Source organism: Prionailurus bengalensis, chromosome X, assembly GCF_016509475.1.
Source record: "Prionailurus bengalensis isolate Pbe53 chromosome X, Fcat_Pben_1.1_paternal_pri, whole genome shotgun sequence".
In the NCBI taxonomy this organism is placed as follows: Eukaryota; Metazoa; Chordata; class Mammalia; order Carnivora; family Felidae; genus Prionailurus; species Prionailurus bengalensis.
The window spans coordinates 1,481,169-1,509,100 of NC_057361.1; the positions used below are offsets into that span (position 1 = coordinate 1,481,169).

The 27,932-nt window shown below is 54.6% G+C and overlaps 1 long non-coding RNA gene across 1 annotated transcript; it reads right to left on the reverse strand.

Moving 5' to 3' along the window:
• Positions 1 to 8,898: 8,898 nt before the first annotated feature.
• LOC122477211 lies at positions 8,899 to 25,818 on the reverse strand. Its single transcript, XR_006295651.1, has 2 exons — positions 25,557 to 25,818; positions 8,899 to 10,110 (listed from the first exon to the last, which is right to left on the reverse strand). It is a non-coding gene; the product is annotated as an uncharacterized LOC122477211 (long non-coding RNA).
• Positions 25,819 to 27,932: the final 2,114 nt, after the last annotated feature.

The window sequence follows — 27,932 nt, forward strand, 5'->3', positions numbered from 1 at the left end:
GAAAACATATGGTATCTGTCTTTCTCTGTATGGCTTATTTCACTTAGCATCACACTCTCCAGTTCCATCCACGTTGCTACAAAGGGCCGTATTTCATTCTTTCTCATTGCCAAATAGTATTCCATTGTGTATATAAACCACAATTTCTTTATCCATTCATCAGTTGATGGACATTTAGGCTCTTTCCATAATTTGGCTATTGTTGAGAGTGCTGCTATGAACATTGGGGTACAAGTGGCCCTATGCATCAGTACTCCTGTATCCCTTGGATAAATTCCTAGCAGTGCTACTGCCGGGTCATAGGGTAGGTCTATTTTTAAATTTTGAGGAACGTCCACACTGTTTTCCAGAGCAGCTGCACCAGTTTGCATTCCCACCAACGGTGCAAGAGGGTTCCCGTTTCTCCACATCCTCTCCAGCATCTATAGTCTCCTGATTTGTTCATTTGAGCCACTCTGACTGGTGTGAGGTGACATCTGAGTGTGGTTTTGATTTGTATTTCGCTGATGATGAGTGATGTTGAGCATCTTTTCATGTGCCTGTTGGCCATCCGGATGTCTTCTTTAGAGAAGTGTCTATTCATGTTTTCTGCCCATTTCTTCACTGGGTTATTTGTTTTTTGGGTGTGGAGTTGGTGAGCTCTTTATAGATTTTGGATACTAGCCCTTTGTCCGATATGTCATTTGCAAATATCTTTTCCCATTCCGTCGGTTGCCTTTTAGTTTTGTTGATTGTTTCCTTTGCAGTGCAAAAGCTTTTTATTTTCATGAGGTCCCAATAGTTCATTTTTGCTTTTAATTCCCTTGCCTTTGGGGACGTGTCAAGTAAGAAATTGCTGCGGCTGAGGTCAGAGAGGTTTTTCCCTGCTTTCTCCTCTACGACTTTGATGGTTTCCAATGTCACATTCAGGTCCTTTATCCATTTTGAGTTTGTTTTTGTGGATGGTGTAAGAAAGTGAAACCACAGTATTTCTTAAAGAGATACTGGTGATACTGGAAAACACCCAGCACCTCCGTTCTTGGGAGACCTTAAGTTGGGAATGTATGACAAACTCTGAAAACTGCAGGCTTCAGCCAGGAAAACCTCCACTGATTATTTTCAAATCGGTTTTGCTGGTCCGGGTATCTCTACAATTTCCACTAAGAGGGAACAGGGGCACACTGTCTCATGATTAAATGGTCCAGGTAATTTGGGAAAACGAGGAGGGTTTTCCAGGAACTGGACAGACTGGCCGGTGTCTGTGAATGAGTTTAGAGTCTACCAGCGACGTTCCCCTGACGTGCCAGCTCTGCGAAACCCTGGGGATCTGGGGATGTCTTTCGAAGGATAAACACCATGCTGAATAGCACCATTGCCTGGCACCTGGTTAGAAACACAGTATCTTGGCCCCATCAGGACCTGTTAAAGCTGATGCTGTGGGTAATAAGACCCCTGGGTGATTTGCTTGCACCTTGTGACCTGAAAAGGGGACCTCTAGAATGGTATGTGTTCTGAGCTGGTATAGTTTAAGAGAAGTGTATTAGTGTCCTTGGCTGCTGTAACAAATGATCACCAACTTTGTGGCTTTTGTCAAAAGTTTGAGATCAGTATCACAGGACCACCACACAGGGACTGGGGTGTGGACATCTTTGGGGACATTGTTCCTTCTACTGCATGGGGACTGGGATGTGCACTCCTTTGGAGACATTACTCTGTTGGCCATTAGGGAATCAGGACTTGGATGTCTTTGGGGACATTGTTCTGTCCACAACATGGGGACCAGGACATGAACATCTTTGGGGACTATCATTCTTCCTACTACGTAAGGAAAGAACATTGTGTTAACAACGAAGGGACACAGGACATCCGGGCCCTCAGAATTTGGGCTAGGTATTCCAGAAATTCAGAAGTGTGTTCTGTACTCACCATGGTGCAGAACTCCTCCTCGCTCAGTGACTCACTGGTCTTATATGAGGTACAGACTGCGAGGCACAATGCTTTCAGCTGGAAATGAGGACACTTCCTTGCCTAGAAAATAAGATTAATTGGGTACTCAAATGAAGAGCCCCATGTGGGAAGCTGTGAAGCGTCAGGCCAACAAAGCGTGTCCCAACCGAACAAAATGACGAAAACAAAATAACCGACAAGAAAAGAAAATAGTTTGTGATGCAGCATCTTGCTCAAAGCCACATGGCACCGAGCTGCGTTGCAACCTGTATCTTTGGATGATCGTCCCATATTCTTTGCCTAAAACATATTGCTTTCTGGAAGAACCATTGCTCAGTCACTAAACCTTACCTCATGACATCTATACACTTCAGCAACGAGGGTCAGCTATTTCCGACTTAGCTGGAAATTCAGGGACAGAAAAGTCTGATGCATTCTTCATTGGTTCCCTGAAGCAAACCCTTTATTTTGATCTTTTCCCATGGCAAGTCACATAATTAACTGTCTTTCATGACCCTGTGTATGTTAGTGGTTTATCGTGGCATGGGCAGGCACGTGGCGTTAATAGGAAAGGGTTGAGCCAGTGCGCAGGGGAACCAACATGTAAACTTGATACGGTTCCAATACTCTTTTCCAAAACCAGATGAAGCTCTTCAGCACACACATACCCCTGGAATATGGGAGGCAAACTTTGGGAAATGCCTTTGAGAATAGGACTGTTGACCAAACAAAACAGAATTCCCAAAGCTCCAGATCATATAAGCAAGCCCCAACCCACCCCACCGAGAGCTGACACAACAGATACACTCATTCATTACACCAATTATTTCCAAATTAGATTTTTTTTCTTCTAGGGGTTCAGTGACTATCTCATCTACTTTCCAACCCCAAAGGTAAGTCGTCGATCTCACCTATTTCTGTAACAGGTGCAAACCTTAATACAAATACAAGATGGTGCAGATTAGGCAATGCACACAGTCTGCAGTGGAGCACTCAGGCTGTGTGTGGCAGGGAGAAGGGTGCAGTTCACCTGAGTCCTGAGGACAAGTGGACACCTCCACTGGGCTCAGAGTGTGTAATTTGCATGCACTTTTCAGCTGAGCCCTTGCCTAGTGCAGTGAGTCAAGGGCAGCAGAGCACCAAGCATTGAACAGATACATCCGCTTTCTGCAAGAGAGGGATGGATGGATAGATGGGTGGATGGATGGATGGATGGATGGATGGATGGACGGACGGATGGATGGATGAAAGGATGGATGGAGGGATGGATGGAGGGATAGAAGGATGGATGGAGGGATGGAGGGATGGATAGAAGGATGGATGGATGGATGGATGGATGGATGAAAGGATGGATGGAGGGATGGAGGGATGGACGGACAGATGGATGGATGGATGGATGGATGGATGGATGGATGAAAGGATGGATGGAGGGATGGAGGGATGGAGGGATGGATGGATGGATGGATGAAAGGATGGATGGAGGGATGGAGGGATGGATAGAAGGATGGATGGAGGAATGGAAGGATGGATGGATGGAGGGATGGAAGGATGGATGGATGGATGGATGGATGGATGAAAGGATGGATGGAGGGATGGAGGGATGGAATGATGGATGGATGGAGGGATGGACGGACAGATGGATGGATGGAGGGATGGAGGGATGGAGGGATGGATGGATGGATGGATGGAGGGATGGAGGGATGGATAGAAGGATGGATGGAGGAATGGAAGGATGGATGGATGGAGGGATGGAAGGATGGATGGATGGATGGATGGATGAAAGGATGGATGGAGGGATGGAGGGATGGAATGATGGATGGATGGAGGGATGGACGGACAGATGGATGGATGGATGGATGAAAGGATGGATGGAGGGATGGAGGGATGGAGGGATGGAGGGATGGAGGGATGGAGGGGTGGATAGATGGGCAGATAGATGAGTGGATGTATAGATGGGTGAATAGATGGGTGTATGGATAGATAGTTGAGTAAGTCTTATGATATACAGTACTCAAATTTCTCCTCATTTGACCTGGAATGGACTTCTTGTAACAATTCTTAGTCTAGGTCCTTCTAGAGCCTTCTTCAGAGGTGATATGATGCTAATACATGCTTAGTCCAAGTTCAAAAACAGCTGGGGAGTGCAACTGGGCCATGAGTGTCCAAAGCTCATTTCTTGATATTCCAATGATACATGTTCTTTATCCTCGTTTCTACCCTTGCCTCTCTTTTCCCAGCTCCCCAAGGTGGACTGGGGCAGAAGAGCAGCATGCAGGCCTAGCTTCATAAAGAAGTAACACGTTTTTTACAATTTTTTTTTTCTGTTTCTGGAACAATTTTTTTTCCTGTTTCTGGGTTCACAGTGATTCTTATGTATAAATCTCCAGGGGATCTGCTAAAAGGCAGATTCTGGCTCAGGAGGTCTGAGTGGAGCCTGACATTCTGCAAGCATAAGTAAATTCTGGACAATGCTGGTGCTGCCCTGTGGACCATCCATAGAGTCTCGGGGTAGTTATATGTGTAAACACACTTCAGATAGATTGCTCAAATGTATCACCGTGACCAGAAACAACCAAGCGTATTGTCTCCCAAAAGCATGCGGGTGCAAATTCATCACTTTCTTCTGTGTGCTTATGTGTGGCATGTCCCTGACATAGACCAAGCCACGGAAAATAGTTACAACTGGGGCTTAGTAAATAATGGAGGGGAAAGGAACTTTGATGAAATCCAAACACAAATCAGGGTGAAGTAGTCTGTTGTGGAGACAGCAAACAAAGATACAAAGAGAGTTTTGAAAATGTCATTACACTGTAAAAATTGAGTCTTGCTAGGTCGATGGTTTCTAGAACTCGTTGTTGAAAGAGGCAGAGCCTGCGTGGGGAGCTCCCTGTGGAGTCCTGTGGATTTCCTGAGCTGGGTTCTGCACAGAGCAGAGTGCATTTGCCCAGAGGGCTCGGGGCTCTGCTTTAAAAAACTGAAAGTCCGGAGGTGGTGTGCAATAATTAATTTGATTAATTTAATCCAGGACAAATTGTTATTTTAATTTATACGGCAAGCTTTGGTCAAAGATGCACTAAGGTGGAGATTCTAAAAACAAAGATGTTTTAATAGGAGGACATCTTTTATTCCAGAAAAGAGAAAATAAAAGACATGAGATCTTCCAGGCATCACGAAATGAGTGACGTTTTGAATATAAAATATCCCAGACTCCTTCAAATGTTTGTCGACAGGGGAGTATGAACAGACTTCCTGTGCTTTCCAGATTTCTGGAGTAGAATGTGCTCAGGACTAAGAATGTTACTCACTGATGAGACAGTGAGTAACATTCAGTATTGCAACCCGCCGTTTCCAATTTCCTGAACCATCAGGAGAATAGAATCCCTCTCTTTAGTGTTATTTATGAACCATAACTTTTGAACCAATTACACGTGGCCAGAATTTAATCTCTTGTGTATAAAGTCATGGAAACTCTTTGGAATCTAATGGTTTCAGGAACAAATAGCTAAGCAAACAGAACTGTAAAGGGATCAACACATACTGTGCAGAACATGTTTTTTGATTTCTTTGCATCATGAGCTTCGTTCTTCCTCCAGTGGAATATGATTCCCTCAATGAAACTGGGAACACAGACTTCTTATGACCAACTTGTTCTCTTCCTTTGGATTTATTCCTTGGGAGAAATATGAGTGCACTCACAAATAGTGTGCAGAATGATCTAGACTAAGCTAATTCATTCATTCATGGGTGTGTTTATTACTGAACGAGTACTGATTGCTTCCAGGTATTGAAGTAGGTCTGAGTACACATGGATATAAACATTTGATTTCAGAACGGTATGGATGGATGGGTAGGTGGATGGAGGGGTGGGTGTGTGGGTGGATTGATGGATAGATAGATAGGTGGGTAGATGGATAAATGGATAGAAAGAAGGAAGGAAGGAAGGAAGGAAGGAAGGGAGGGAGGAGGGAGGAAGGATTCGTGGGTGGAAGGATGATGGATGGATGGCTGGATGGATGGACAGATGGTTGGGTGGATGGATGGACGGATGGATGTGCAGATGGATGAGTGAGTGAATAGATGGATCAGTGGAAGGATGGATAAGTGGATGATGGGTGGATGGATGGATGGATGGATGGACAGATGAGTGGATGAATTGGTGGGTGGATGGATGGACGGACAGGTGGATGGATGGATGGAGGGATGGAAGGATGGATGGATGGATGAATGGATAGATGGATGGATTGGTGGTTAGATGGATGGATGGATGGATGGATGGATGAATGAATGGATAGTTGGGTAAGTAGATGAGTGGGCAGATGGATAGATGATTCTCAACTTCCTGGCTTGTGGCTGATCCCTTTCCATCCTTCAGGCTGTTTTCTGATGTCACGCACAGTTTATGAATAGGTATGCCGTTGCAGGATCCCCAGGTACCAGCTACCTTATCCCGGGCATATAATTCAACCGCTCTCCTCCTGTGTTGTTATATCCTTAAAGCAGAGAGATCCACAGTGTCTATCTCACAGGATCGCCCTGGAGATTTTGTAAGAAAACTGGGGTGCAGATGGCATAGCGAGAGATCAGTGCATGATACCACAATGGAGAGAGTGGTCATTCAATGCGTCCCCTCAAATGTACTCGAGAACATGGCTCTTGAGTGGCTCAAATCCAACAACAGTCATTTCCAAACAGAAAACTCTGCAAATTCACTTATAGTTTTAAAGGGTCCCAACTTTAAATGTACGTCTCATCCGCTAAGAGACACTGGAGCCCACGATTACCAGGAACGGTAAGACATGCCACAGAAAAACGTGGGCATGTCCATCAACACGGGGGAGAGGAATAACCCTGTGCAAAACACAAGAACAGTGAGCCTTTCCCAGTCATACTGATGAACAGAACCACCTAAAATGCAAGTGAGGGGCGTCTGGGTGGCTCAGTCCATTGAGTGGTGGACTCTTCACTTGGGGTCCGGTCATCATCTCATGGTTCGTGGGATTGAGCTTCACATGGGGTTCTGCGCTGAGTGTGGAGTCTGCTTAAGATTGTCTGTCTGTCTCTCCCTCTGCTCCTCTCCCTTCTCTGTCTTTCAAAAAAAAAAAGCAAGAGAGGCTGTTGTGGGGGTTAACGCATGGGTTTTGCAGTTGGACACACAAGAGTTTGCATTACTCTTGTGCTAACTGGGGCCAAACAACCTGCATTCCTCAGCTCCCCAGTCTAGAAAAGATCAAGAACCTCCCTCCCTCCCTCGCAGGGGTGGGAAGGATTAAATAAGGTTATGACCGTGCCACCAGCACTGACTATTACAGTGTCTTGATGATCTATTTTTTATTTATCTTTGTGTTATAACAGAGCCTGTGCTGAGTGGAAATGCTTCCATCAGATTAATGCCTTGCTTTACTCTTTTAGAATCGATTCCAGAACGTGGATCCTTTCACCTTGTCATTTATAAAGAGAGGAATGTGTTAGCGTGTTTTCTCTTGGCTTTCTGGCAGAACACTAAGCTTTTACAAAAACGGAGAGAGAGAGAGAAAAAAAACCTATCTTGGCCATTCAGAGAGAGAGAGAGAGAGAGAGAGAGAGAAACCTACCTTGGCCATTCATATTTTTAGACAAGATCTAAGATCCTTTTTTTTTTATTTTTTTAACATTTATTTATTTTTGAGAGAGTAAGAGAGAGACAGAGTGTGAGCAGGGGAGGGGTAGAGAGAGAGAGAGAGGGAGACACGGAATCCAAAGCAGGCTCCAGGCTCCGAGCCATCAGCACAGAGCCCAATGCAGGGCTCGCACTCATGGACCATGAGATCATGACGTGAGCCGAAGTCGGATGCGTCACTGACTGAACCACCAAGGCACCCCGAACCTTTCTTTTTTTTAAATAAATAATAAGGGTCCAGAGAAGAGTGTAAATTCTTCTCTTGTTAGGGAGCATTCCTGCATAAATGTGACTTAATTAGACAATCTTGCCCTCGTAATTCAAGAAGGCTCTCACGTAAGGTCACAAATGTCTATTTTCTTTTAACTTTGTTCCTTGGTGACCTGAAAATGTTCAGAACGATGGTAACTGGCATGTGAGGGGAACGTACATGGTCGTTGAAGACATCCTCCGTCTACTAATGGATTTAGTCATGTACGGTAGGCATCATGTTACTATTATCTTTGTGTTTTTTAAATCGGGCACCCCAGGCTGCCCCAGCGATGAGATGTGCGTTTAAACCAGTGAAACCTCGGGACTCCTGGGGGGGCTCAGTCAGTTGAGCATCGGACTGTTGATTTCGGCTCAGGTCATGATCTCACGGTTCGTGAGTCTGGGCCCCGCGTCGGGCTCTGTGCTGACAGTGTGGAGCCTGCTTGGGACTCTCTCTCTCCCTTTCTCTCTGCCCCTCCCCTGCTCACACACAGCCTCTTGCCCTCTCAACACAAACTGAACTTTTAAAAATTCAATAATAAATAACATTGGTTTTGTTCTGTGTACCTTTCCAGGTCCACACCTTGACCCCCCTCCACCCTGTTGTGGGCTGAGTTGAGAGCCCGGGGTGCAGCTTACGGTAGGTTTGTCCCCTGGAGGGGCTGCTCAGAAATCGGACACACGCCCAGCGAAAACTGAGGACACTTGCCCTGGGACAGTTGTCTACTGCAGGGCTGGGAGGGGGGGATGTCTTGAATCCTCCTGAGGGGTGGGGAAACCAGACCCCATTCAGGAAAGGGACGTCAGAATAGCCCTGGTGTTAAAATCTCGATCAAGTTTCTGCCATTGCGTTGTTGTGTTGGTGGTTGTGGTTGTTTTCCTGGAGCTCCTTCTGCAAAACACACAGAGCCTAGACTATGCCAGCCTCAGGTGATACACACCTTCCCGTCCTGGCCCGTGTGCAGGGGCGCTGAATCCCCTGTGTCTGTCCAGCGCTCCCATGCTACCAGCCTGGTCGCCGGGGTTCTGTTACCACGACGGGACAAAGCTCGGCACTGACGCCATGCGGTTTCAAAAATATTTTATTTTCTGGAATAGCCATAATGTCTCAGCTTTGTCTTTATTGGCCCTCTCCACGTGGGGAGGCGGAAGCTATAACAAAACAACACAGAGGCGCCATTCATCACACCTGCGGAAGAGAAGGGTGGTCGCGTTGAGGGAGAGCGTGTCTGCTCACCGGGGTGCACACGGACGGGACGGGGCGGGTGGCTGTTGCTGGCTGGCACGCGGCCGCGGACATTCATGGAGACCCGCGCGAGTTTCCATTGAAACCCAGCGGGGGAAAGACCGCTCAACGTCCTTCGCGGTGGCCGGACTGCACGATGCAACTTCCCCGCCTGACGCCCTGCAGAAAGCGCCTGATGCGTTGTGCCGCGTGTCCGCGTACCTAACGTTAGATGGGTGTCTACGAGTTCGCGGCACCGTCTGATGGCCCGTGCAGAGTCTCTGGTGTGTATCTTAGAGGGTCGCTCGATCCTCCCGGAACATGCCGTCTTCCCCTTGCAGCAGAGGGATGAACACATTCGGGGCAACTTGGCAACAGGGAGGAAGGGCGTTCCTTGCGTCTCTTCCTCGGCGCGTTTGCTCTGCACACACGAGGAGACCGGGGAGGCCCTGGGTGTGGTTCCTGTGCGTTTTACAGCATGGACTGCCTCTGAGATTAAGTGGGTCAGGCCCCGTTGCACCTACCTTAACGACGCTATAACTGGAAGCTGATGGTCCTCTGAACTTGCCTAGCCAGGAATGAGAGGGAGAACCCTTCCGACGGGCGCCGGAACCCCTGGGAGTTGGGACTATGCACACGCGAAAGGCGGACGGAACTTCACGACAGACTGGGCCAGGCGGGCGGGCAGGGATGGCTGGATGGGACCACAAGGGTGTATGGAGGTTACGGATGCCAGCATGGCCCCGGAGGAGACACCGCCCGCGAGTCCTGGCCGCCCGGTCATGGCTTGGCAACGTGAGTGACGGGGGGATGGCCGTAATCCTCATGGGCGGTCACCCCACCCTTCACCCCCACAGTGTGGCTGGGATGGGGCATGCTCCTCGGCTGTCTCCAGAAAAGCACCCGAGCACTGAGCTGCAGGGATGCACCCCGTTACGTTGGAGTCCTGGGCTGCCCGTGGTGGCCCGCGATGGAGACGTTCTCATCACCTCTGGAGAACAGGTGAACAGAGACTTCACGGCCACCAGAACTCTCCGTCCCTCCAGGGGCCCTACATAGGTAGAAAGAGAAGGAAAGAAAACACAAGTGTAAGGGAAAGAAAACGGTGAGTGTAGGGGCGCCCGGGTGGCTCAGTCGGTTAAGCGTCCGACTTCAACTCAGGTCACGATCTTGTGGTCCGCGAGTTCGAGCCCCGCGTCGGGCTCTGGGCTGACGGCTCAGAGGCTGGAGCCTGCTTCCGATTCTGTGTCTCCCTCTCTCTCTGCCCCTCCCCCGTTCATGCTCTGTCTCTGTCTCAAAAATAAATAAACGTTAAAAAAATTAAAAAAAAAAAAAGAAAGAAAAGAAAACGGTGAGTGGACAAAATCCAAGTCTCTTCAATGCTGCCGAGAAGTCGCTTCACCTAAGCATCCGTGTCTCGGTTCCTAACACGAATCGGAGACACCGGGGCTGCCTAGCAAACAGCTACTTCTAGGACGAGGGCTTGGTGGACACAGAATGTGGCCTGGAGCATCTTGTCATATTACAAAGGAACGAGACGCTCAAAGCCCAAAACGTGTGGGGGTCAGGCCAAAGGAAGCCAGACCGAAAGAGATCCCCATGGCCAACGTTGGAACAGCTGGAGAAGGAAGATGAAAGGCCATTGGGTTGTAACGTAAGATACAAAATAAATGTCCCCACGAGTCCATACACATATAAATACATGACTGAACTTATGAATAAATGAGGGAGAAGAGACAAATGTCCCCATGCAAAGAAATTCCAAATAATTTATGTAGCGACTCTACCCACAAGAGGATACAAGCTCAATTCCTATTCCTGGGGCGCCTGGGTGGCTCAGTCGGTTGAGTGACCGACTTCGGCTCAGGTCATAATCTCACGGTTTATGGGTTCGAGCCCCGCGTCTGGCTCTGTGCTGACAGCTCAGACCCTGGAGCCTGCTTGTGATTCTGTGTCTCCCTCTCTCTCTCTCTCTCTCTCTCTGCCCCTCCCTGCTCACACTCTCTCTCTCGCTCCCAAAAAGAAATAAACCAATAAGACTTCAGCCAGATGACCAAAACCAATAGCCATAGTGATAAGTTGCACTGATCACAAGTACCTTAGGTGAAATGGTCTGAGAGGAGGACTCATCTGTCTGGGCTTCCTCTCGAAAACCAACCACCGCGGTCTGTCCGTGGCCAAAACGTGAGGCAAGACATGCCTCACGTTTCGGCCACGGACAGGCAAGTTCCCACAGAAAGTGACGAAAGTAAAGAAATATGGCGCCCTGGATGGGACCTTGGGATGGAACAAGGACATTAAGGGAGAACTGATTGACCTCCAAATACAGTCTGAAATTTACCTTGAGGAACAAGGCAGGAGAGGGCTGGACACGTGCCTTCAAAAGGAGAATTTTCCATTCGTGCGTTATTCCTATGCTGCGTGGGACTAACCCAAGTGGAATCAAGACCTGACCATCTGGGGTGTCTGAAGCTGGAGGGGACATTCGGTGCAGCATAGTGGCAAATGCAGCTCTCTGGTTTTTTCAGGCCACATTCCCCCCCCCCAAAAAAAAACCACAACCATCCATCAAAGAAGCAGATCCTTCGGTCGCGTGACGACAAGCCCAGGTGTATGTGCGTGTCCCCCAGCCAGAAACAGGTTTGGCCAATATGCTACATTTAGAGGATTAGATCCTCTGAGGGCACCTGGCCAGGCAGGCACCTGCCCCCAATCTCACCCCCACCGAGCACCAACCTCCCCCCGCAACCTTTGCAGAAAGCTTTTCCCAGATAGGACGCTCTGAACATCGGGGGCCACAGCAGACCCAGTGGCCGGGGACGCCCTCAGTCACGTCACGACCTGACCCGTGAGGGCTTTGGAGAGCAAATTATGCCACAGACCCTCCCGTCCTGGCACAGGGACGTGTCTACCTGGAACGCACTCTGGAGGACTGTTCTCTGCCGTTCAGGGCTCAGCCAAGGGTTAGGACCCCTGAGACACCTCCCTGCATTTCCCGACCCGGTCCGACTTGGGTTCCGCCTCCGTGTCTCCATGGCACAGAGACTGAGTGGTATGCCCACCAGATGTTCCCTGGCACCCTGCCCAGACTTCTGTTCCAGCACGGATCAAATTGATAATAGACTCCCAGCCTCAGCCCTGCCTAGATCTCAGAACCCCAGCCTCAGCCCTGCCTGGATCTCAGACCCCCAGCCTCAGCCCTGCCTAGGCCTCAGATCCCCCAGTCTCAGCCCTGCCTGGATCTCAGACCTCCAACCTCAGCCCTGCCTGGATCTCGGACTCCTAGCCTCAGCCTGCCTGGATCTCATACTCCGAGCCTCTAGCCCTGCCTGACTCCAACTCCCAGCTTCGGCCCTGCCTGGACCTCAGACCCCCACCCTCGACCCTGCCTGGATCTCAGACTCCCAGCCTCTCCCCTGCCTGGACCTCAGACCCCGAGCCTTGGCCCTGCCTGGACCTTGGACCCCCAGCCTCGGCCCTGCCTGGATCTCAGATTCCCAGACTCAGCCCAGCCTGGACCTCAGACCCCCCAGCCTCAGCCCTGCCTGGACCTCAGACCCCCAGCCTCCAGCCCTGCCTGGATATCAGACCCCCAGCCTCAGCCCCTCCTGGACCTCAGACCCCCAGCCTCAGCCCCTCCTGGACCTCAGACCCCCAGCCTCAACCCTGCCTGGACCTCAGACCCCCAGCCTCACCCCTGCCTAGGCCTCAGATCCCCCAGCCTCAGCCCTGCCTGGATCTCAGACTTTCAGCCTCAGCCCTGCCTGGATCTCAGACACCCAGCCTCAGCCCTGCCTGGATCTCAGACTTTCAGCCTCAGCCCTTCCTGGATCTCAGACACCCAGCCTCAGCCCTGCCTGGATCTCAGACCCCCAGGGGATGTACACTCGGGGAGTGTGACCCACATCTGGCCACTACTGCAGCTCCTGGAATATGGAAGGAGCTCGGGAAAGGTGAGTCACCGAATGCTTAGGCTGAATGGGGTTCCCCTCAAAACTCCCGAAACCCCAGGACCTCAGAATGGGACTGTCTCAGGATATGGAGTCTTTAAGGGGGGGATTAAGGTGTCTGAGGTCTGGGAGGGCCTGAGACTGGGACTCTGACATTCAGGCAGGGTTGACACTGGGATTCTGATATCCAGGTGGGGCCCAGGCTGAGACTGGGAGTCTGAAGTCTGGGGGGCGGAGCAAGGCTGGGAGTCTGAGATCCAGGCAGGGCGGCGGCGCACAGAGGGACGGCCACGTAAGGACACAGGGAGAAGGTGGCAGCTGTAAGCCAAGGAGAGAGGCCTCAGGACAAACCAGCCTCAGCCCTGCCTGGATCTCAGACCCCCGGCCCCAGCCCTGCCTGGACTTGAGACCCCCAGCCTCAGCCCTGCCTGGATCTCATACTCCCAGCCTCAGACCTGCCTGGATCTCATACTCCCAGCCTCAGCCCTGCCTGGATCTCAGAATCCCAGACTCAGCCCCACCTGGACCTCAGACCCCCAGCCTCAACCCTGCCTGGACCTCAGACCCCCAGCCTCAGTCCTGCCTGGATCTCAGACCCCCACCCTCGACCCTGCATGGACCTCATACCCCCAAGCTCAGCCCCTCCTGGATGTCAGACCCCCAGCCTCGGCCCTGCCTGGATCTCAGACTCCCAGCCTCAACCCTGCCTGGATCTCATACTCCCAGCCTCAGCCCTGCCTGGATCTCAGAATCCCAGACTCAGCCCCACCTGGACCTCAGACCCCCAGCCTCAGCCCTGCCTGGATGTCAGACCCCCAGCCTCAGCCCCTCCTGGACCTCAGCCTCTCAGCCTCGGCCCTGCCTGGATCTCAGCCTCCCAGCCTCAGCCCCTCCTGGATCTCAGCCTCTCAGCCTCGGCCCTGCCTGGATCTCAGCCTCCAAGTCTTAGCCCTGCCTGGATCTCAGCCTCTCAGCCTCAGCCCTGCCTAAAACTCAGACCCCCAGCCTCACACCTGTCTGGATCTCAGAATCCCTGCTTCAGCCCCGCCTGGACCTCAGACTCCGTGCCCCAGCCCTGCTTAGACTTCAGACCCCCAGCCTCAGCCCTGCCTGGACCTCAGACCCCCAGCTCCAACCCTGCCTGGATCTCAGACTCCCAGCCTCAGCCCTGCTTGGGCCTCAGACTCCCAGCCTCGGCCCTGCCTGGATCTCAGAATCCCAGGCTCAGCCCTGCCTGGACCTCAGACTCCCCACCTCCAGATCTTGGAACAATGAGTGTTGTTTAAGCCACCTGGTTTGCCCCTGCCACTTGAATTATGGCAGTGCTAACTGACTCCTACAATGAGTGAATCAAACAGCACAAAAGTCAAAACTGTGGCCCCATTATCCAATATGCGAGACACTAGCCTTGTGACTCTTGGTGTTTAAATCCAGGAAAAATCAATGCAGTGAAAAACCCAGGCCCATGAGTTGGCTGAGTGGTCAACTGAATCCACCGGTTTAAGTGTCCCACTCTTGATACCTACTCAGGTCATGATCTCACGGGTTCTGAGTTCAAACGCTGCATTGGACTCTGTGCTGATGGAGTAAAGCCTTCTAGGGGCTCTCTCTCTCTGTGCCCCTCCCCCACGTGTGCTCTCTCTCTCTCTTGAAGTAAATAAAGTTAAGAAAGAAAGAAAGAAAGAAAGAAGAGAAAGGAAAGAGAAAGACAAAGGAAGAAAGAAGAAAGAAGAGGAGAGAAGAGAAAGGGAAAGGAAAGGAAAGGAAAGGAAAGAAAAGAAAAGAAAAGAAAAGAAAAGAAAAATCCCAGGCCTTCAGTGAACGTGGCCACATCCAAGGGCTCTGTAGCCGCAGGTAGCTGGTGGCTCCTGTCTTGGACAGACCAGGTCTACACTTTTCCCCTTGCTCACCCATCCTGTTGGGCATTGGATTCCTCCTTTCTGTCTCTGAAGACAGAGTGCTCATGTTCCCTGCCCTTGTGAACAAAGGTGCCGCCATCTTGGATGGTGCCGCCATCTTGAAATGATGTTTGTCTTGTTCTTGCTGGGGTTACATAAGTGGGTACACACAGTTCTCCACAGGTGGGAGGAAGATCCCACCCGTGAAGTCCCATCCACGTGCAGGCCACTACTCACAGCTCACAGGCCACCACTCGGGCTCTGGGAGGGCGGGACGAACACAAAGGTATTTCTTGCAAAGCCCAAGGAATCCCAGGGAGACAGACGCCAGGGCTGGTCAGCACTTCACTGCTAGAAACTTCATTTCTAGCTTCTATTCTTTTTTTTCCTCATTGTGTCCCCCTTTCAAGTGACTGTCTAGTTCCCTAGAACTTTTCCGGTCAAAGGCTAACTCTTACGACACAGAACAATTCAGAATCTGCCACTTTGCCGGAAACATCATTGTTACAGGATTAATTAGAAGTCCTCAGAACAAAATGGTATGAATAATCAGTGTGACGATGAGGGAGGGGAACAGCAGGCCCGAGAGAGAGAGAGAGAGAAACAGAGAGAGAGAGAGAGAGAGAGAGAGATACAGAGACAGAGAGAGGGCATTTCGTGCCGGGGCTCAGGGGCCAATGATTAGCTGTGTTGCTACGGGCAGGTTGCAAAACTTCTCTGGGTATCTCCTTCCCCATGAGAAAGCGAGGCTCTGGGTATCACAAAGACGTGGTTGGGTGAAAAATGGCGGCCACAGATAGGAGGTCCTAATTCCTAGAACGTGTAGATGTTGCCCCATGTGGCAGATTGGATGCTGCAGATGTAGTGATGAATTTGAGTCGGGGAGGTGATCCTGGGTCATCCAGACGGTCCCAATGTCTCCGCCAGACTCCCTATCAGAGGGAGGCAGGAGTCTCCAAGGAAGGAGAGACGTGTGGTCATGGAGGCAGAGCTCAGACTGACGTGGCCAGCAGCCAAGTAACTCAGTCACCTTCAGAGGCTGGGAGAGGCCAGGAGGGACCGTCTCCTAGAACTTCCATCAGGAACCAGCACAGCTCACATCTTGGTGTTATTCCCACAAGACTGCCTTTGCAACTCTGCACTCCAGAAGTGCAAGAGAATAAAATCCTGGAGTTTTAGGATGCTACGCCGGTCGTGAGAGGTCACAGCCGCCACAGGAAGCGAATGCACGTGCCGTGACGTGAGACCCCACCCGGTCACTGCTGCCGGTTCGTGGTGGACAATGCGAATGACCAAATCTGGTTCGTGCCCCTGTTTGCTAAGTCAGCGGCGTGCTGGCTGCTTTGTCTCAACGCCAGAGATGCAAAATTGCAGCGACCTTTCAAACTGGGGCGAGATCGTCCTCCTGAGAACATCCGCGTTGCATATGGGCAGGGGGTCCCCCTCCGTGCCCGTGTGGATTCCAGCGTGGAAGTCCTGGACCACAGCAATAACATGGCGTGACTTCCCATTGCCCCACACCGTAGAGCAGGTGGCCCCGCCTCCTAATTTCTGGTTCTACCGTTTCCTCCAAACGGGTAGCGATTCATTGATCGACTGATGTATTTATTTGATAAAATATCCCAATGCCTTTGGGCATAGGGACCCACAGTTGTCGGATCGCTACCCAGCACAACTGCATTAAGAATGTTTAGAATGTTTCACAGCATAGCGATCCCTTTGGCTTACGTGTCAATTTCGTCTTGTCTTTGTCCCAATGCTGGGTCCGCCCACCCCCACACCTAGGTGACAACCATCCGTATTCTTGCAGAGAATGAAGCTTCGGTCAACAACCGTCTTACTCCGGGAGCCCGCTAAGTCGCCAGCCCAAAATATAACCCGGGAAATGTCCAATGGGATCCACAGAAGCCATCATTCTGGGATCCAAGTAATGACTAAACAGGGCATCCCAGATGATTTCTAGGTTAGTATCTGGACCTCCCTCGATTTCTTTCTTTTTTTCTTTTCTTTTTTTTTTTTCTTGCTTTGTTCCGGAACAGACACACGGTTGGCTAGAAAATAGCTTGAGTGAAGTTCTCTCCACTGGGGATGTCGCCAGGAGTGGGAAAATGTAGGCCCCGAAACAGGTCACCCGGCTCCAAGAGAAATCAGCGTCTCTTTATAGCACACTGGACTAAATAAAACCCTCAGTGCTGAAGATACGGCCTAGGGGACATTTTTCTTCCAGGAGAAGAATAATTATTTCCTAAATATAAGTCCTTTGGTATAAGACAGCCCCTCCTCATGGCTCTGCACCCTAGAAACACAGAGAAATATCAAGCAAAAGAACCCCCGCTCCCCCCTCCCAGACAGAGGAAACCCTGGTCATTTGTCTTTTCCACAAGGAGGGTTTAGCTTCCCTGGAGTATTAGGATCCGGGGCCCTGGCCAACCGACCTGCAGGAAAAGCACAAAATCGAAAGACAATAAATAGAACACAAGGAAAGTGTCTAAGAACAGCCAATTCCGCAATAAAGCCCTAAGAGTTTACGGGAACACAGGGGCGCCCGGGTGGCTCCGTCGGTGAAGCGTCCGACTTGGGCTCAGCTCGTGGATCTCGCGGTCTGTGAGTTCGAGCCCCGCATCGGGCTCTGGGCTGACGGCTCAGAGCCTGGAGCCTGTTTCCGATTCTGTGTCTCCCTCTCTCTCTGCCCCTCCCCAACTCGTGCTCTGTGTCTCTCTGTCTCAAAAATAAACAAACATTGAAAAATTAAAAAAAAAAGTTTATAGGAACACAGCGTTAGCATCACAACACCCGAGAATGTTGTCACTGTCATATCGAGAAGGGGAATAGCGATGCCAGCAAGGAATAGCACAGATCGCCAAGCACTCAGTGCGTGAGAGACGCACAAACACTACGGTGAATGTGGCCGCGAGCCCGGGTACGCTTGTCTGTGGGGTCGCACGTCCTTCGCTTTTCAGCTTGAACCTGTGAAGGGAGAAGGCAGGCGGTCCGGATTCCGCAAAAGTTGCGGCAACAGGCGCGGGGTGCCTGTGTGGGGTCTGCTCCGGTCAGCTGGGGGGCAGCCGTCGGGGTTCACGCACTGTTCTCGAGGATGAACCACAGACAACAAATACAGACCCTTCGCCGTGCTCACCAGCACGTCCCTGACTTCTTGGAGGCAAAGTTGTGTGTTTGTGACAACCCTTCTCCCCACAAGAAGTCTACACCACGCACCGTGTTGGAGGCATCTGCTTTGGGAAGGATCCCTTCCCACTCTTTCTCTCCCCTGCCTTCCCTTCCCTTCCCTTCCCTTCCCTTCCCTCCCGTTCTCTCCCCTCCCCTCCCCTTCCCTTCCCATCACTTCCCTTCCCTTCCCTTCCTTTCTCTTCCCTTCCATTCCCTTCCCTCCCCTGCTCTCCCCTCCCCTCCCCTTCCATTCCCTGCCCTTCTCTCCCCTCCTCTTCTGTTCCCTCCCCTCCCATTCCCTTCCCTCCCCTTCCCTCCCCTCCCCTCCCCTTCCCTTCCCATCACTTCCCTTTCCTTTCCTTCCCTTCCCTCCCCTTCTCTCCCCTCCCCTTCCCTTCCCTCCTGTTCTCTCCCCTCCCCTCCCCTTCCCTTCCCATCACTTCCCTTCCTTCCCTTCCTTTCTCTCCCCTCCCATTCCCTTCCCTCCCCTTCCCTCCCCTCCCCTCCCCTTCCCTTCCCATCACTTCCCTTTCCTTTCCTTCCCTTCCCTCCCCTTCTCTCCCCTCCCCTTCCCTTCCCTCCCCTTCTCTCCCCTCCCCTCCCCTTCCCTTCCCTTCCCTCCCCTTCTTTCCCCTCCCCTTCCCTTCCCTTCCCTTCTCTTCCATTCCCTTCCCATCACTTCCCTCCCTTTCCCTTCCCTTCTCTTCCATTCCCTCCCCTTCTCTCCCCTCGCCTCCCCTTCCCTTCCCTTCTCTCCCCTTCTCTCCCATTCCCTTCCCTTCCCTCCCCTTCTCTCCCCTCCCCTTCCCTTCCCTTCCCTCCCCTTCTCTCCCATTCCCTTCCCTTCCCTCCCCTTCTCTCCCATTCCCTCCCCTTCCCTTCCCTCCTCTTCTCTCCCATTCCCTTCCCTTCCCTCCCCTTCTCTCCCCTCCCCTTCCCTTCCCTCCCCTTCTCTCCCCTCCCCTCCCCTTTCCTTCCCTTCCCTCCCCTTCTCTCCTCTCCCCTCCCCTTTCCTTCCCTTCCCTCCCCTTCTCTCCCCTCCCCTTCCCTTCCCTTCCCTCCCCTTCTCTCCCATTCCCTTCCCTTCCCTCCCCTTCTCTCCCCTCCCCTTCCCTTTCCTTCCCTTCCCTCCCCTTCTCTCCCCTCCCCTTCCCTTCCCTCCCCTTCTCTCCCCTCCCCTCCCCTTTCCTTCTCTTCCCTCCCCTTCTCTCCCCTCCCCTTCCCTTCCCTTCCCTTCCCTTCTCTTCCATTCCCTTCCCATCACTTCCCTCCCCTTCCCTTCCCTTCTCTTCCATTCCCTCCCCTTCTCTCCCCTCCCCTTCCCTTCCCTTCCTTCCCTTCCCCTCCCTTTCCCTTCCCTTCCTTCCCCTCCCCTCCCTCCCCTCCCCTCCCCTTCCCTTCCCATCACTTCCCTCCCCTTCCCTTCCCTTCTCTTCCATTCCCTCCCCTTCTCTCCCCTCCCCTCCCCCTTCTCTCCCCTCCCCTTCCCTTCCCTTCCTTCCCCTCCCCTCCCTCCCCTCCCCTCCCCTCCCCTCCCCTTCCCATCCCATCTCATCTTCGGCCATCTTATTCACTCGACCCACTTGCTTTTTCTTCTTGTTGTGTCGTCTTCAGGTTTTTTGTTGACAGCCGGTGACGTCTCCCTTCCCCGAGACACCATCCCCGTGAGACTCGCTCTATGGGTGTCAACACATTAAAGGATGAGATCCCGGGGGACAAACCATGCATCTGTCACGGTGCTCGTATTCACGGGTCCCAAACACGGCGATAAGGTAGCGGGTGAGGGAGAGCGACGTGCCACCTGCCGTGCGTGGACCGTGATGCCTCGGTAGATGCCAAGGGTGGGTTTCGCATGCACCGATGGCGTCCGTCCACTGCGTCTGACGGCCCTCCGCGACCATCGGGGGCGACGGTCTACCTACGGCCTCCGTGACTGTTGTTGGAGCGGACAGACCTCCGCGGGTGCGTGTGCTGGCGTCACGGCCCCACTCGGGCGAGCGCGGACGGGACGGATGCCTGAGTCTGGCCAGTGAATCGCAAACGGCCGCCGCGGATGCCCCCTCAGCCTGGTGTCCACGCCCCCGGTCTCAGGCAGGTGACACCCCTAGGGCACAGCTCCTTACCATCCGGTGGGACCGGAGGTTCTGCCACGGGGAGGAAACACTACCAGCGCATCCCAGGAGCTGTATGAGAATCACGCGAAGCCATGTTAAGCACACAGCAGGTGCTCAATCAGTGCACGGTCCTGGCTGCCAGGCCCTAAACGTCCGGCTTGCAAGGGCCGCGTGAATGGAGAAACGGGGAGACTTGGAAAACAAGAGACAGCACGCACCAATGTGGTTGACCTTTCCCTCCGGGGCCGCCCGCGGATTCAAAGCACGGCTTCCCCGTTCTTTTTGCAACCCTTCCGGAAGGGCCTCCAAGCACCGTCCACCCTTCTGTGACGCTCACACTAGTTTGAGCTCAAAAGCCTCATTGATTACATTGGCTTCCCAAGCCCTTCCCCTCCCCGACTTGGCCGCGAAGGAAGCTTAGGTCTTTCCAGAGCTCCTGGCCTCCGCCTGGAAGGCACCGTGGGCGCGTGGGGACTCCCAGCCGGGCTGGCTCGCCTTGAAAGACACCCCTGCTGGGCCCAGAGAGCCAGGCGTGGGCGAGTGCCCGCGGGGGACAGATGGCCAACGGTCCCTAAGAGGCGTGCATAGAGGGTCAGCCCCGCCGCCCCCCGATGACAGGAATGGGATCTTGTGCCCCCCGGGTGCTGGCCGGCTCTGGGGGCCACGGGCTCTGCGCAGACAGCCCTCCCGCCTTCGCCGCCCCACGGCCCCCTGCAGGCCGGGATCCACGGCACATTCAGACCCACCCCAAGCCTGCAGCTTTGGCCGGCGACACTCGGACCGGCTCTGGTCCTGGGCCAGCACCTCTGAGCTCCGCACAACCTTTCTGCCCGCCCGCGGTTTCTAGAGGCATCTGCAATGCAGCCCGCTTTCGAGAGGCACATCTGAGGCGTGGGGCTCGCCCCGCCGAGAAACAACAGGATGTCGCCGCGGCCGACAGGTCTCGGGAGCGAGTGCCCGGCAGGCAGTGTGTGTCTTTTTTCTCTTTCTTTAACCGGAAAGTGGGTTCGGAAGGCATTCTGTCCCTCCCTACCCACCCCTGCCCCACCAACGTCGCTCACTTCTCTTTAACGTTACAATGTTCACTCGTGCGAAAACGTGCTGTGTATCAGGCAGGTGCCGTGGACACACAGGGTCTAGTGCATCGGGCATTAGGACCTGTCCCCGACCCCCTGCGTCCTTCCTCAGCAAAGCCAAGTGCCCCACAGGCAAGGACCCCCCACCCACACCCCCGGCCACCTGTGGGGCCGTCTGTTCCTCTCCTGTGTAATTAGAACCTTCAGGGAGTTCACTCTTCTGGGATGCAGAACCAGCCTCTTTGCAGAGGCTCTGGGCCCTGAGAGTTCTGCTTCCCTATCGGATGTTTCCAAGCAGACCGAATTCACTTATTTCTACTAATTATTCTCAGAAAAAAAAGCTGGGGGATCACAGGAGCCCCTCTTTGCCCCATTCGGAGACCCCCCCCCCAGTTTGGGGAGGAGGCAAGGGAGATATGAAGGGGCTGCTGGGAACAGTTGTCCACCGATACAGGATGCGACGTCCAATCCACTCAGCATTGGACACATATTCTCAGTTTCCAGGACAGAGAGTATGTTGTATGAACACGTAGGGTATTGACTAGGTAAGGATAAAGTACGCAATATACAGAATGCACAAACAATGTTACAACGTTCTTCCCAAATCAGCAATTTCCTTGCACCAGGAGCACGACCGACAGCTTTCAAGATAGGGGCACACTCTGGAATTCGGTCTTTCAATTTTCAGGCTGCTTATCCATATTAATGAACAAACAGAACCACAGTTGGGTTGTGTTGTGGTGGTGCTTTCCACCAAAACAAGTGTGTGCACTACCGAGAAATATATCGTAAGTTCCCCGGGGCGCCTGGGTGGCTCGGTCGGTTGAGCGTCCGACTTCGGCTCAGCTCACGATCTCACGGTTCGTGAGTTCGAGCCCTGCATCGGGCTCTGTGCTGACGGCTCCGAGCCTGGAGCCTACTTTGGATTCTGTGTCTCCCTCTCTCTCTGCCCCTTCCCTGCTCACACTCTGTCTCACTCTGTCTCTCAAAATTGAACAAACGTTAAAAAAATTTAAAGAAATATATCATAAGTAGATGTTTGGCAATGCATAAAAAAAAAAACTTAAAAGATCAGTGACATGCCTCAACCCCAAGGAGCAGCTGGAAATACATATACAACTTAAAACTTCGGGGAATAGAAAAGCGATCCCTCTGAGATTTTATTTACACACACACACCACACACACAAACACACACACACCACACGTGCGTGCGTGCAAGTCAACAGCTTGGAGACAATTGCTGATCAATTTTTCCTGCCATCTTGGGGAAGTTAATGTCACCTTTCTCTCGTGGTCTCCCGTTTCCACTCTGCATAATTGGGAGAATAATTATATCCACGTTGCTGTCACGAGGGCGAAATGCAGTATAAATAATAATCATGTTAGCCTCCCGTGTTGTTCTTACTACCCCACTGTAATTGTTATTTATGAGGAATTGTTATTTCTTTCGCAGTGCTACAATCCGCTCCGTGTGGTTGCCCGTAGAAAATTAAGAAGGTGACACACAGGAAAGATGCTTCTGTGTAGACACACCATTGCCAGCTTTTTGGACATCATCCTTCTAGCTCGGTATGTGGTTCATCTCCCTGGACCCAAGAGTGATTTCTGAGTGACGGTCGTGGTTGGATAAGGCTGAACTTTCCCTATTGTTTAGGTCTCAGATACCCGAATGGTCGCCACGCTGTAGAGCGTCATGCGGCTAGCCGATGGATCTAAACGTCCCCTGATGGACACGACAGGGATCCGGGCATTCCCTTGACAGGAGCAGACGAAGGTCTCACGGGTCAAAGAAATGTGCCCCATTTCCAACCACAAGCTCCCAGGGTGAATGTGTTATTCACCAGCTACGACCCTGCCCTTTCCTAGCTGTGTGACCTTGAGTTTGTGTACCTGACGTGGGGACGTTTGCAATGATGCCCCGACCTCTTCCCGGGAGAGTGAGACAGATCCAGAAGAATGCCACTGGGGAAGCTCTTTTGCAGATCACCCAGGGCTATGGGAATGTGACTTATTGTGATCCACTTTGCCCACGGGGTTCTGCTTCTAACTTGGGCTACTTGGGGTCTGTCTGTTGTGGGGGTTACTGCTCCAGACCCACAGCATCCATCATCTGTTGACTTACACGTGCTGTGCAAGTTCGATTCTGGAACCCCGTGTTTGGTTCTCATGTTGCAATGAACCTGCCAGCCCATGTGCTCGTGACGGTTAAGCAGGGACCTTTAACTGAATTGTTCCCACAACCCATATGCGTGCGGCTCGCCTCTAATTGATGGGGAAGCATTCTCTGGGAAATCGAATAAACATTGCTCTATTGCAGCTGAAATTGCGTGTGAGAAAAAGTAATCCAGGGGAGGGAGAGAGTGTGCCGAGCAAAGAAGTCGCCGGAGTTAAACAGACCGTGAACTGCGGGGCGTGGGGTTCAAATAATGAGCGGTGTGGACCGACCCCCGGCCCCATGGAAAAATCCCGGATGGCGTCCGTTATATAATTGCTCACTGTTTTAATTGCAACTGTGTTCTCGTGTCCCTCGCAGACATGCTCCCGTGGTGACCATGCGCCCCCCCCTCCCCACCACAATGCCCCCCTCCCCGGAGGCTCCCCGGAGAAGCACACAGCTCGTGTGGGTGTCATCCTCCTCCCGACTGACTAGCCCACAGCGTGTGTGTGTTTGGTATAATTTTGGATCCCGATTCACGTGCCGTGTGTGGGATGCAGACGTGTGAGGCTTGGTGGCCTTTCCTCCTGGGGAGGGGGGCGAGGAGGGTCATCCGGGGACCCCCCCCCCCCCCGTCCTGGAATGTGGTCATCCCGCTGATTTCACCCGCTCCTGCCTGGGGCTCGGTGGTGCTTCAACAATTTGTTGGCAATGTCTGCCCACTGCGTTACCAAGGGGGTTGGTCCGTGTGTGTTTGTGTGCGGGCTGTGTCCCACCGGGGACACATGGGGCTCAGCGCAGGGCCTTGCACACTGGCACACAGCATCTCACAAGACTGTCTAGGTGCCCAGCTAGGGTGTAAGGCAGGCTCTGCAAACCTTTCTTCATTGTCTCCAACAGGGTTCCTTATCTTGAAAACGGGCCTCCTATACTCTCCCTCCCCCCCGCCACACTCCTCCTCCCCTACCTCCCCCCCTTCCTCCTCCTGCATTGGATGCTGGAAACATGCCAGTCTGGGTGTTGCAAGATCACTCCCAGCCTCAACGCCAGTTTTAACTACAGGAGAGAAAAAAAAAAAAACACACTCCGGGCAACCCTAATCCTCCCCCAACCGCCCCAGAACACAGCGCATCAGACAGTCTGGCCCCCCTCGGGCTTCCAGAGGTTCCTGGGGACAAGGAGTCTGCGTTTTCCGATGCCTTAACCCTGAACTGTCTGGACGGGGTTGACTAGCACAGGCACAGACGGGAATGCGTTTCCACAAAGCAGGGGTTGGGCAAGCCCTTGGGTGGGAGGGGGCGCGCGGCTCCGCGAGGCCAGCGGGACCCACCTCCCCCTGCCTGCCCTGATTCCCAAGCACACATCCCAGTGCCCGCAGACGCATAAATTGGCAGCCTGTTTAATCTGGGTGTTTTTCCTCACACGTTCTTTTTGCGGACCAGCGTTCAAAGGGAGGCTTTTTTTTTTTTTTTTTTCGCTCTCTCTCGCTTACAAGCTATTTATTTAAGTCACAAAGTTGCTCGGCGGCACGCCTGCTGGAGGGCTGAGCGCCATGTCCGTCCCATCCGTCGCTGTCCTGTGGGGCAGGGGCGCGGGGACTTGAAGGCAAGCCCCCTTCCTGCGCTTTGGAAGCCCTGGGAAGGCTGGGGCGCCGGCGGCGGAGGGGGGGCGGGGTGCAGGCAGGGCGAACAGGGCGCACCAACCTTGCGACCTGCTTTCAGTTGTTTGCAGTCGCTCGTCGGAGGGGTTCCTCGGCGGCCCGTGAGGACGGGCCCCCCCGCAAGGCGCTCGGCGCTGCGCTCAGCCGCGCGGGGCTGCCCGGGGTCGGGGGTCGGGGGTCGGGGGTGCTGCGCCCTGCGAGTAGGGCCGGGAACGGGGCACCGCGCGGCGCTCCCCGGGCCCCCCGCCAGCTCGCTCCCACGCGGCGCAGGTGCGTCCCCCCAAGGCTGGAGCGCCCCGCGCCCTCGGACCCCGGGCGCGGGCGGGACCTGCGGGCGCCCCGCGGGGAGTCTGGGCGCAGCGCCCACCTCGGGGTGGGGGTGGGGCACCGTCCCGCGCCCCGCGCCCGGCGCCCCGCGCCCCGCGCCCCGCGCCCCGGGAAGTTGAGGCTCCGCGCCCGCCCGCGCGCACTCACCGGCTCTCCGCGCTCCGTCCCTGAAGGTCACGGCCCGGCGGCGGGCGCGCGGCCCCCATGCCCGGGGCGGGGCGCCCAGGGCGCCGCGGGGCTCAGATGCCGTGGTCGCAGTCCACATCGCGGCAGATGTACCAGAGTATCACGTACAGGATGAGCAGGATTGCGAAGATGAACAGGGCCACCAGGATCGCCTTGGTCACCGGCGAGATAAGCGACTGCATGGCCCCGGCGGGGCGCGCGGGCGGGCGGGGGGCGCGCGGGGGCGCGGGGCGCGGCGCTCACGACCCCCGAGCGCGCCCGGAGCCCCGCGCCGGCCCCGCGCCGCATCCGCAGTGCTCCGTGCCGGGGGACGGGCGCCCGCGCTCGGCCGCGCTGCTGGCTCACCGGGCCCGGCGGCCGCGGGGCTGGGCGGGCGGCGCGGGGGGCGCGGGCGGCGGGCGGGCGGGGGCGGCGGCCATGGGCGAGGACGCGGGCGCGGGCGGGGAGGCGGCAGGCGGCGCGCCCGCCAAGTCCCCGCGAACTTGGGCGGCGGCGGCGGCGAGGCGGCGGGCGCGCGGTGACAGGTGTAAGCCCGGCCCCGCGGGGCGCAGCGCGCGGCCGGCCGAACGCGGGCGGCGGGGGGCGCGGGGGCGAGCGCGGGGCGGGGACCGGGAGGGGGAGGAGGGAGGCGAGGCTGCGGCGCGGGGCTCCTGCGCGCGACCCCTGCGCCCCCCGCGCTGGCCTGGGGGGCCCCGGCGCCATGGCGCGCTTTGCTGGCTCCAGCGTCCCTCTCCCCGCGCCGCCCCTGCTCGTGGGCGGGGGTCCCCCGCCTTCGTCTTTCCGGAGCCCCCTCCCCGCGCGCCGCGCCTGGCGCGCTGCGCTGTCATTACAGAGGAAGGGCCGGGTTGGGGAGGGGGGTTGCGAGTGGGCCGGCGCACCCCTCTTTTCTTCTCTTTCCTGGGGAGGGGGCTGCGCTGTTGCGTCCAAGTGCCTGGTGACGCCGGGCAGGAGGGGGTGCGACGGTCTCGGGGCCCAGGAGCAGGCAGACTGCAGACCCAGACAGACGCAGGGCTTACATAAGGGGAAGGGGGCTCCCTGTTGCAGCGTAAACAGACGAGGGGCCCAGCAGGTGCACCTCCTGGCGCAGGGGTCCCTCCTGGGTCCTGCGGCTTCCCAGCGAGCCGCCTCCCCCCCACCTTGCATCCTGGGTCGTGGGGACTTGGGGAGGGACCGTGCCCCCGCCTGTCTCTCTCCCGCGCTCTGTCTCTGTCTCTGTCTCTGTCTCTCTCTCTCTCTCTCACACACACACACACACACACACACATGTGTCCTGCCGCCTGGGCTCCATTTATGACTGACGCCTGGTGGGCACTTGCCCAGGACAGTCAGTAAACAGAGGAGACTCTGGGAGCCCCCCAAAGGCTGATGCAGAATTCCTGGCCAAAGCGGAGGTTGCCACCCAGCTGGGCGTCCGGAAGGCTCAGGGTCCCCAGATGCAGCGACTTGGGCGCACCCCCTGCGGCCTGGTCGGGGAACCCGTGCCAGGCCAGCAGCAGAAGAACCCCACAGCCTTACCACCCAGGCCGGAGGCCCAGTGGCCATTCTTGCCTCCAGCGCACCGGGCCCCCCACACCAGTGACCAGGGGCTGGGCCACCGGCTTTGACCCAACTTGTCCTGTGCAACCAGTGAGCTGTGGCAGAAAGGCAGGCATCGACCCCGTCCCTGATTCCCCTTCGAGACCCCCAGGGGCTCCAGCGTCTGGTGCGTGAGCCCGGGACTCCCTCCAGGTCCTCAGGCATCATCCTTGACCTTCAGAGCTGAGCTCCAAGAAGGCACAAGGCCGGGAGACAGCAGCCCCGCAGACGGGAGCCGAGTGAGGCTACGCGTGTCCTGATGTAGGGGCTGCGGCCCAGAGACTCCTCTCCTCTCCCCCGCACCCAGCGTGCCGGGAAGGGGGGGTCCACGTTCCCAATGGGGGCACCAGCAGCTCCCCGCAGCCACAAGGGCACCTGCAGGGGGCTTTTCTTTGTCTCTGCAGTCTGGGACAGGGGGTCGTGTGCAGAAACGGGGCTGAAGGCAGGTCCTTGCGAGTTCAAGGAGCCAGCCCAGCCACACGCACGTGGAGTCAGGGGGGTTGCTTTGCCATAAATACATACACACGCATCCGCAGGGAGGGGTTGGGATCGGCCACGACCTGTCTGCTTGGGCCACGATGCTCTGCCTTCTCCCAGAGTCCCAGCTTCTGATTTTGAGGAGAACCTCGATGACCAGCCGTATGTGTCCACTGGTGGAAGGAAGAAGAGAAAAAAGGTGCACACAGACCCACACGCACAAGCAGAGACCCACACGCACGGTTTCTACGCGTCACGGGGCCGCTAAGGATGACAGCCAGAGTT